This window comes from Apodemus sylvaticus, chromosome 2 (genome assembly GCF_947179515.1).
Source record: "Apodemus sylvaticus chromosome 2, mApoSyl1.1, whole genome shotgun sequence".
In the NCBI taxonomy this organism is placed as follows: Eukaryota; Metazoa; Chordata; class Mammalia; order Rodentia; family Muridae; genus Apodemus; species Apodemus sylvaticus.
This window is the reverse complement of record NC_067473.1, coordinates 82,619,984-82,631,898: the sequence shown is the minus strand read 5'-3', so window position 1 is coordinate 82,631,898 and position 11,915 is coordinate 82,619,984. Positions and strand designations below refer to the sequence as shown.

Here is an 11,915-nt window from a genome sequence, read left to right as displayed (position 1 = left end):
CATATCATCTGCAAATAGTGATAGTTTGACTTCTTCCTTTCCAATTTGTTTCCCTTTAACTTCCTTATGTTGTCTAATTGCTCTAGCTAGGACTTCAAGAACTATATTGAAAAGATATGGAAAGAGGGGACAGCCTTGTCTAGTCCCTGATTTTAGTGGGATTGCTTCGTTTCTCTCCATTTAGTTTGATGTTGGCTACTGGTTTACTGTATATTGCTTTTACTATATTTAGATATGGGCCTTGAATTCCTGTCCTTTCCAAGACTTTTAGCATGAAAGGATGCTGAATTTTGTCAAATGCTTTTTCAGCATCTAATGAAATGATCACGTGGTTTTTTCTTTGAGTTTGTTTATGTAGTGGATAGCATTTATGGATTTCCTTATATTGAACCATCCCTGCATCCCTGGGATGAAGCCTACTTGATCATGGTGGATGATCGTTTTTATGTGTTCTTGGATTCAGTGGGCAAGAATTTTATTTAGTATTTTTGCATTGATATTCATAAGGGAAATTGGCCTGAAATTCTCTTTCTTAGTTGGATCTTTGTGTGGTTTTGGTATCAGCGTAATAGTGGCTTCGAAGAAGGAGTTGGGTAGTGTTCCTTCTGTTTCTATTTGGTGGAAAAGTTTGAAGAGTATTGGTGTTAAGTCTTCTTTGAAGGTCTGATAGAATTCTTCACTGAAACCATCTGGTCCTGTGCTTTTTTGGGTCAGAAGCCTATCTATGACCCCTTCTATTTCTTTAGGGGGTTATGGGTCTGTTTAGATGATCTATTTGATCCTGGTTTAATTTTGGTATTTGGTATCTGTCTAAGAAATTGTCCATTTGCTCCAGATTCTCCAGTTGTGTTGAGTACAGGTTTTTGTAGTAGGATCTGATGATTTTTTTGAATTTCCTTGGTTTCTGTTGTAATATCTCCCTTTTCATTTCTAATTTTGTTAATTTGGATATTTCTCTGTGCCCTTTGGTTAGTCTGGCTAAGGGTTTATCTATCTTGTTGATTTTTCCAAAGAACCAGCTTTTGGTCTTGTTGATTCTTTGTATGGTTCTCTTGGTTTCTACTTGATTGATTTCAGCCCTGAGTTCAATGATTTCCTGTCTTCTTCTCCGCCTGCGTGAATTAGCTTCTTCTTGTTCCAGGGCTTTCAGTTGTTCCATTAATCTTCTAGTGTATGCTCTCTCGAATTTCTTTTTGGAGGCACTCAAAGCTATGAGTTTTCCTCTTATCACTGCTTTCATTGTGTCCCATAGATTTGTGTATGTTGTGCCTTCATTTTCATTAAATTCTAAGGAATCTTTGATTTCTTTCTTTATTTCTTCCTTGACCAAGGTATCATTGAGTAGAGTATTGTTCAGTTTCCATGTGTATGTGGGCTTTCTGTTGTTGTTACTGTTACTAAAGACCACTTTTACTCCATAGTGATCTGATAGGAGGCATGGGATTATTTTAATCTTCTTATATTTGTTGAGGTCTGTCTTGTGACCAACTATATGATCTATTTTGTAGAAGGTACCATGAGGTGCTGAGAAAAAGGTATATTCTTTTGCTTTGGGATGAAAAGTTTTATATATATATGTTAACTCCAATTGGTTCAAAGCTTCAGTTAGTTTCATTGTCTGCCTGTTTAGTTTCTGTTTTTTACTGTTTTTCTTTCATTTTGTTTATATGGTAGATTTATCTACTGATTTTTGTATGTTAAACTATCCCTGCATCTCTGGAATGAAAACTACTATATCATGGTGGATGATTTTTTTATGTAATCTTCTATTTTGAAAGTATTTGGGGGTATTTTGGGGTCCATGTTCATGCAAGAGACTTGTCAGAAATTTTCTTTGTTGAAACTTTGTATTACTTAAATACTAGGGAGACTGCCTTAGTGCAATGAATTAAGTAATATTTCTGCATATTTGAATTTTGTCGAATAATTTGAGGAGTATTAGTGTTAACTCACCTTTGAAAGTCTGGTCAAATTTAAGACTATCTTTTCCTTGAAGAGGAGTATTTCAATGACTGGTTCAAATTTCAGGGGTTATAGATCTATTCAAATTGTTTAGCTTATCTTGTTTTAACTTTGGTAAGCACTATCTATTGAAAAATTGTTGGTTTCTTTTACATTTCCAATTTTGTAAACTACAGGTTTTTAAAGTATGACCTAATGATTCCTTTTGATTTCCTTAGTGTCTTTTGTTATGTGCCATTTCATTTCTAATTTAACTAATCTGGATATTCTCTATGTGTCTTTTAGTTAGGTTGGATGAGGATTTTTATAATATGTTAATTTTCTTGAAGAACCAAATTTGCTAGTTCATTTATTCTTTGTATTTTTCTCTTTGTTTCTATATGATTGTTTTCAGATCTTGGGTTGCCTTCTGTTCTCACTCCTCTTTGATGTGCTTGCTTCTTTTTGATTGAAAGCTTTCAAGAGTGGTATTAAATTTGCTAGGAGATCTCTCCAATTATTTTTTATTTATTTATCCATTCATTTATTTATTTATTCACTTTATGTTGTGATAGCAGCTCTCATGCCTCCTCTTCTCCAACTTCAACCTTACAAATCCTTCCTCCCCCCAATATCTTCTCCTCTTTTACTCAGATAAGGGAGAGCCTTCCTTGGGTACCATAGGACCCTGGGGTTGCCAGTTGCAGTTAGTCTAGCCTATCCTCTCCTATTGCATCCCAAACAGGCAGTGCAGTTTAGAGAAGGGATCCAATGGCAGGCAACAGTGTCAGAGTCAGGTTCCATTACAATTGTTAGGGGATTCACATGAAAACCAAGCTGCACTTTGGTTATAAATGGGTAAGGGGACAGGTTTCAACCCCTGTATCCTTGTTGGTTGCTCATCCAGTCTCAGTGATCCCCTATAAGCTCAACTAGTTGACCATGTAGCACATCATCTTGTAATGTCCCTGCTCCCTCTAGCTAGCTGAGTTCTATTTTCTACTGTTTCGCAAATCTCTACAAGTGCCTCCTGATGTTTAGCTATGGGTCTCTGTATCTGTTTCTGTCCAGTGCTGGATGAAGCCTGTTAGGAGTCTGTTATGCTAGACTCCCCATCTGCAAGCATAGCAGAGTACCATTCATATTGTCAGGAATTGGCTCTCAAACATGGGATGTATCTCACGTTTGGCCAATAATTAGCTGGCTACTCCCTCAATCTTTGCTCCATCTTCATCCCTGCCAATCTTTCAGACAGAACTAAATTGAGATTGAATGTTTTGTGAGTAGTTTAATGGTCCTGTCTTATTACTAGATGTCTGCAGGGTTTCAGTAGGTGGCCAGTTCAGTTTTCATAACCACTTTTGTTGTGATCCTCAGCTAGAAACATTACCATAGACACCATGAAACTCTCTCTTGACCCAGGTCTCCAGCTACTCCTAAGATTTCCCCAATAGATTACCACTCTCACCCCAGTCCTCTCTTCACCCCTCTTCCTACACAAAATTCCCATCCCTGTCCACATCCTCATTGTATCTCCCACACACAATTCTCTCCCTCCATCCACCTCCAATGACTATTTTGTTTCCTCATCTGAGGGAGATTCACTCATCCCCATTTGGGAATCTTCTATTACATAGTATCTTTTGGTCTATGGATTATAACATGGTTATCCAGTCTTTATGGCTACTGTCCACTTAAAACATAGAACCATGCATGCCTTTCTGGTTTGGGTTATCTCACTCATAGCGATATATTGTAGTTGCATGCATTGGCATGAAAATTTCATGATATCCTTGTTTTTAGTAGCTGAATAGTATTCTACTGAGTAAATAACCTATATTTTCTTTATCCAATCTTTAATTGAAGGACATCAAGGTTATTTCTAGTTACTAGATATTATGAATAAAGATGCTATAAACATAGCTGAGCAAGTGTTCATATACAGAGTGGGGAATCTTTTGGGTTTATGACCAGAAGTTGTATAGTTGAGTCTTGAGGTAGAAATATTGTCAGTTGTTCTAAGAAACAACCAAAATGATCTCCAAAGTGGTTGTGCCAGTTTGTGCTCCCATCATCAATGGAGGAGTGTTCCCCTTGATCTACATCCTCACCAGCATGTGCTGTCTCTTGCAATTTTGATCTTAATAATTCTGAAAGGTGTAAGATGGAATCTTAAAGATGTTTTGATTTGCATTTCCCTGATCAGTATGGATGTTGAACATTTCTTTAAGTGTTTCTTGGTCATTGGAGATTCCTCTGTTGAGAATTATCTGGATAACTCCCTACCCTACTTTTTAATTCAGTTATTTGGCTGTTTGGTGTCTAAATTCTTGAGTTCTTTATGTGTTTTGGATATTAGTCCTTTGTCAGACGCATTGTTAGTGAAGAGCTTTTCCCATTTTATAGGAATATATTTTGTCTCTTGCAAAAGCTTTTCAGTACCATGAGGTTCAATTTATTATTTGTTGATATGAGTGCCTGAGAGAATGTTTTTCGGTTCAGGAATTTGTCTCCATTGTATATGTGTTCAAAAAAAGTGGCTCATTTTCTTTTCTATTAGACTTGGTGTATTGTATCTGATTGTAAATTAAGGTCTTTTATTCACTTGGACTTGTGTTTTTTTTCAGAGTGATAAATATGGATCTGTTGTTATTCTTCAGGCAGACATTCAGGGAACAAGTGTTGAAGATGTTTTCTTTTTTTACATTTTGTTGTTTGGGCTTCGTTGTCAAAAGTCAAGTGTCCATAGTTATGTGGGTTTATTTCTAGGACTTTAGTCCCATTATATTAATGAACTTGTCTGATTTCAAGCCAGTACTATGAGATTTGTTTAGTATTGCTCTGTAACAGAGATTGAAATCAGAGTTGGTGACACTTCAAGAATTATCTTAATTTTAATGGACTTTAACTGTACATTTACTGATTGCTTTAGCTATCCTGGTTATTTTTGTTTTTCCATATAAAATTGAGAATTCTTCTTTGAAGATATGTTACAAAATGTGTTGGAATTTTGATGGGAATTGCACTGAATCTGTAGATTATTTTTGGTAATAGGGCCATTTTCATTAAGCTAATCCTACCAATCCATGAGCATAGAAGATCTGTCCATCTTCTTATATCTTCTGCCATATCTTTCTTCAGAGACTTGAAGTTCTTCTCATACAGAACTTTTACTTGCTTGGTTAGAGTTACAGCAAGATATTTTATATTATTGGTGGCTATTGTGAAGGGTGTTTTTTTTCCTTAATTACTTTCTCAGCCCAATTATTGATTGTATATGGAGGGCTACCATTATTTTTAGTTGGCTTTGAATAGAGTCACATTTCTGAATGTGTTCATCAGGTTTAGGAGTTTTCTGGTAGAATTTTGGGGGTCTTTTATGTGTGCTATTACAACATCTGCCAATAGTGATAACAAGGCTTCTGCCTTTTAAATTTGTGTTCTCTTAATCTCCTTTAGTTGTCTTATTGCCATGGCTGGAACTTCAAGTACTATATTGAATAGACACAGAGAGGGTGGGCAACCTTGTTGTCTCCTTGATTTTAGGGGAAATTGCTTTAGGGTTCTCTATGTTTAGTTTGATAGTGGCTATTGGTTTGATTTATATTGCCTTTATTTTGTTTAGGTTTGCATCTTGTATCCTTTATATTTCCAAGACTTTCCCCACTTGCGCCCATAACTTGAAGGTTCAACTTGTTTCATGGTCCCCACATATAAAATGCTTTCTAGGCATGCTGTCTATCAACTGAGCTGCATCCCAAACCCAATAGCACAGGTTTTTTTCTCATAATACACTGTCCCAATCCTATGTGCTCAGTAAGAATGATTACTTTTCCTAAAAGAAATTGGAGGAGGTGACATATTCTTAAATTTATCTAATGAGTTGTTAATTATTAAGTGAGTCACTAAAGACAGTGACAAATAATTATGTATGGAGGGGACCATGAATGTTTTGGAAGCAGGAAAGAAACCATGGGGAATCTGAAATTGTTTTCTACTTCTTTTAAGAGGGATATTATTGTTGTTAGTTTTGTCTTGTTCACAATGACTGGGATCAGTTAATTCATACAGACAGATATTGCCTGGAGAGAATAACTCATACATAGAAAACCCAGAGCTCAGCTGTTACTACTCTACTGTTTTCCTGGAATTAGGGATGCTCACTTTTCCAATTGAGAGTCTCAACCTCAAGGTCAGAACTGCCTTGTCCAGATGACATGAAAACTATGGGCCTAAGGGAGATGAGATGATTACATTTCTACCTTATAACTACTTCTTAGGGCCTCATTCTACAAGGATGTTTGTCAAAGGCCCAGCTGGGTGAGTGTTTCCTTTACTCTTCATTATAGTGAGAGCTATAAGTTAGTGGTAGAAGGAAGCATTATTTTCTGTAATAAATGATTAGAGAATTCTCTGCTTAGAAGATTGCTTTTGAGCCACTCTGTATAACAAGCATACAATATATGCTTGTAGACATAAAGGTATTAGTGTAATGATTACTAGAACATAGATTTCTCTTAGTTCTCTGGTTATATAACTTACAATGGAATGGGACTATGAAGAAGAACAAGGCCTGGTAGAAATAGATGAAATATTGATAGAGAGAAAGAGGAGACTAATAGGGTAAAGGTGTTCAATAGGTATTATATATTCAGGGAATATGTCATGCAATCCATCCCCTTTACAATGAATATACTTCATATACAAGTAAAACATTGGGGAATGTTTCTTAAATACTTTTGTTCATGCACTATTAAGACCATCCTATAAAATCCCCATGAATATATGTTGATATATCACACATTTTACAGTTCCATGATTTTTGCTTCTAAAAAAATCTTAGTCTAGTAAATTAATGGATTCATCCCAATTTTCAGAGCCACATATCTAAGTCTCTCATCAATATACATTTACAGAATATGTAAAGTGATGCTCTGTGATTTTTTAAAGCTCCATGATTAGAAGTTAAGAGCACTTTTTACCTTTTCAGTGGGCCTGGGTTAGATTTCCAGCAATGACATGTTGAATCACGACCATCTGTAACTCTAGATCTGGAGTATTTATTGCCCCATATGATATGACATGACAGTGGTACACAGCCATACATACAAACACTCATATATGTAAAATCAAATTAATATATCTTAAATAAAAGCTCCTGGATAATACTTTATTCAAGACTTGGTCTCCACATTGAAAGAACCATTGCCCTTTTTGAATTTTAAAATTGCAAATGCACAAACTATATATGTATAAAATTTTTATTAGTTATACATCTATAATTTATTAAAATTCAGCATGTAATGCAAGTAATATAGAAGGTAATGATATATGGCCAAAATATAGTAATTTTAGTGATTTTCCCCAATGGTATATAATTTTTAAACTTTCTTTTTCCTATCCCTTGCTCTGTAAATGTTAATCACATATTAAAAAAATCTTCTAATTGACCAAGTGACATCTTTCTTTTGGTTTGCTGGGTATGAGAGTATAAGAAATGGACTCAGAATCAAAATACTATGCAGTGTGCAGACAGTATTCTCTACAGACCTGCATCCAAAGTGACAAAGAGTTGTTTTCTCTGTATCTTTCACAGAAACTACTTTACCTTTTCATTATCTCAGAACTAGATTTTACAGCAGTCTTGTTTTATGAATTTATGTTGATCTTTACTTTTTCCAATGTAGAGATTTAGCAATCTAGGGAACATACTAATAAAGTAGATGACAAGTATCAATTTTACTTTAAGTTTTAATATATGGAGTGAGTAGTGACCAAAAACCTGCTCAGAGAGAACATGACTACTCAGAGAGAACATGAAGTGAGTATGTGACTTCCAGGTGACAAGAGACATGGTGTTAGTTGATGTACTTTCCACTGTTGGCAACAAGAATATGTCTTCTGGAATCACAGGACATAAAGACCTTATCCACCCCAGTTAGTTCCATGCAATCTTTATAAATTGGAGGACAGTAGGAATAGATACTGATCACTTATTAAGAAGGCATTAGTTTATAGATATTACCTGATCCTCTTAAATAAATTAAATGGATGAATTATATGAAAATTGAGTTTTGCACAGGAAACTGTAACAAGAATATTACAGTTTCATACTTACAAGACAGGTCCTATGAGATGACAAAGTAGCAATAGAATTGTCACTGTAGAGACTGGGGAAGCAATCATCCTTAGAGCTTCACAAGTCATACAGTGTGAGTTTGAGAAAGATATGAAAATGTTCATTGGAAAATTATTAACATCTTTAAATATAGAAAAACAGATATAGTTAATTTTATTTTAGTAGAAATGAGAGAAGTTGGTGAAATAAGAATGACTTTCTAGAAGAAAATGTTAACATTTCCCAGGTTTATTTTTCTGCTACAAAAGAAGAAAAGAATCAAAAAAGGTAATGAGTAATGTGTGAAAAGTCATATGAAATAGGAACTGGAGTACTGAGTTGTTAATATCCCACAAATAAATGTTCAGTACTGGTGGCCGGAGGCAAATGTGTCCAATGGAAACAAAGGTTAATGCAAACAACTGCTGTTGAGTGATAGATCCAGGAACAGTGCTGCATCAATTTATATTTGTGGACCATAGCATATATCCATGTAACCTTGGCCACTTTTGCAACTGAGGGTCAGAAAATGACATTACCAAGCTAAGTGAATAAACATAAACTTCCATATAATGTTTGAAGCTGAAGCTATGTGTGCTGACAGACAATACGTGGGATGTTTATACATTTACATGGAGTAAAATAATAGAAAATTAAGAATGGTTTTTATATAAGTATAAATATATTTGCCCCAAATCCCTTGTATTATTTGTGCTTTCATTAAATGCTAAAACTGTACTTTTAGTGATTATTTCTGTAGTTCAACATTAAATGTTGATGAAACTAGAGTTAACCAAAGAGCCTATTGATCAAAAATTGTATTTGGTAACTAAATAAATATACCTGTTCCTAACACTTCTAATGAAAATGCCATAAAGATAATTGTACCACTGTCTTAAACATGTTTGTGATATGGATATACCTAGAAGCTATATGATTATATAACTAATTCTAATGCTTACCTATATAATTTCATGCTGAATTAACTGCTGAATTATTTTTATAATAAGCTTGTATCTGTCTACATATGTGGAATATTTGAGTGAACTTGAAAATATAATTGTACACCAATTTTCCTACAAGCTCTGAATCAGGACAGGCATTTTCTACTTCTTTATCACAAAGCTAATTTTATGGTACTGAATTAAATCAGTCCAATAATAAACTGCCACAGGTAACCAGACCAAATAACTCACACAATCACCAAAGCTAAGACTGTTGAGCGGAACTGTAAAGAATGTTTGGTGGCTGGTGATGTATGATAGTACTGTGGCCTTGTGTCCAGTACATGGAAATGAATCTATTTTAAACAGAAATTCCAAACAGCATTACTATATGGTTATCTTCATGTTTGTCACAATGCATGCAAAATTGGGTTTGTCTTACCATCCCATATTGTCTCTTGTTGGAGGCTCCCAGCTCAACATCTTCAGATGTGAATATGTAGCCTGTAGTAACTAGAGAAACCAGAAAAGCAAAATGGGAGAATTTTCAGGGTAGTGGTGAGAGTGGGAACAATGGAGAGAATTACAGGCTAAAAGTATCTGATCAGGAAAACATAATAAACAGGGCTCCTTAGGGGTAATGAGGCAAGTAAATACAGAAGTGGGGAGGAAGGTAAAGGAGAGTAGCAACAGGACACAATTGATCAAAGAGGGAAATGGGGAAATGGGTGGGTTCTTAGGTAAGGGGGAGGGAGATAAACACCAACAATGGAGGGAGTTAGGGGAAATAGCAACATGGATGGCTGAAAAGGGCCATCCTGTTATTGATTTACCCAGCCATCCTCCCCAAAAAAGGTATAAAAATTGTGCTTTCTTGACACCTCAGAAATAGTTCCTTAATCATGAATTGGAGTTCACAAAGGGTTTAAATTGGGTAGGAATGGAAATGAAAACGATCCAGGCCCATTTAGGACAACGAAACATAATTCATTGGATCTGGAAGATACACTAATGGTTCTCTACTATATCTATATCTTTAATTCTAGACTCTGAAAATATAAGATTTCATGCAAAACAAAACATTAAGAAAAGATGAATTAAGATAGAGCTTTTGATAATTAAAACTGTCATATTATCATGAATTATGACTGGGATTTCATTAGAGTTGTGAGTCAAAATATGAATAATTACAAAATAGAGCATAGTAATACAATGTGATGTGTTATCATCTGATTTTTTGAATATATTCTATGATTTTCCTCCAGCTTACTGAACTTTGTGTTCATTTGTGCAAATGTGATTGATCTTCTATGTTCATTACTACTGTTTAGTAGCTAAGTGTAAAATGAGCCCATTTAAAGCAATAGGATTGGATTTCAAAGATATGATACTCAGATGCAATACAGAAACACAGATTGTAGATGTGACTCTAAATGCATTTATTGTCCATAATATTCTCTCTTATAGGAGATACTTGGAGGGTATACAGAAATGTAGGCTCTATCCAGTATGAAACATCAAACAAGTGGAAGATATAGGTTAGTAAAAATTAGTAGAGAAAATAGAATGACTATACAACCATACTGTAAAGCAACTCATAAGTTTGATATATAATCTATTCTTTTCAGATATATGAAATAGACTTCCACTATGCTTTTAAGATGAATACACTTTCCATTTATGTCTTCAATCAAGAATGTCCTTTATTTCCAATCTGGACTAGGACTCCTAGCCAATATGTTTCTGCTGACTTTCTATATTTTCATAATCTTAGGTGACAAACATAAGCCCATGGACCTGATCTCCTCTCACCTGACCTTTGTTCACATAATGATGTTCCTCAGTGCAGGGGATATTTGGCTTACAAACATATTAGACTTACTGAGCATTGAGAATGGCTTCAAATGTAAGGCAACTTTTTACATAAGCAGGGTGATGAGAGGCCTCTCTATCTGCATAACCTGCCTCCTGAGTGTGGTCCAGGCTGTCACTATCAGTCCCAGTACCTCACTGTTGGCAAAGTTTAAACATAAACTAAAAAAATACATCACCTATGCTTTTTTCTGTTTTTGGTCTTTAAGTTTATCCTTCGGCATTAACCAGCTCTTCTCTATTGGTGCTCATGCCAATGTGAGTGACACCAACCAGATGAAGGTCACTGAATACTGCTCACACTTTCCCATGAACAGCATTATCGGGGGATTGATGTTAACAGTGACAACTTTAAGAGATGTGCTTTTTGTAGGAGTCATGTTGACCACAAGCACATACATGCTGATTATCTTATTTAGACATCAGAGGCAATGCAAGCATCTTCATAGCATGAGACACCTGAGAGTGTCCCCTGAGAAGAAGGCCACACAGATTATCTTGTTGCTGGTGGTTTTCTTTGTGGTCATGTACTGGGTGGACTTCATCATCTCATCTACTTCAGTCCTATTGTGGAGGTATGACCCACTCATCCTGACTGTTCAGAAGTTTGTAATGAATGCCTATCCCACAATTACTCCTTTGGTACAAATAAGTTCTGATAACAGAATAATAAAAGCACTGAAAAACTTGTGGCAAAAATGCCACCAGACTTTTTTCAAGGTGATAATTTTTCCTTTTCTTTAAAAAAGATTCATTTTATTTTATTTTATTTTTTATTATTTTATTTTATTTTATTTTATTTTATAAGTATGAGTGTTAAGCCAGCATGATTATATTCCTGGTGCTCATGGAGGTAATAGGAGGTATTTGTAGTCCTTGGAAATGGACTTAGCAATACTTGTAAGAAACTATTTCATTCTAGTCTCAATTATTTCTTTTTTAATGAAACAGATTCATTTTAAACTATTTAATAGTTCAAGTAGCAAAGCAAGATTTTTTATATGATTTAAATAAAATTTGTGGTATCATACATTCTTTTA

The 11,915-nt window shown here is 35.0% G+C and overlaps 1 pseudogene; it reads left to right on the top strand.

The window, feature by feature from the left end:
- Positions 1-10,653: 10,653 nt before the first annotated feature.
- On the top strand, positions 10,654-11,619 carry LOC127677472 (putative vomeronasal receptor-like protein 4; annotated as a pseudogene).
- Positions 11,620-11,915: the final 296 nt, after the last annotated feature.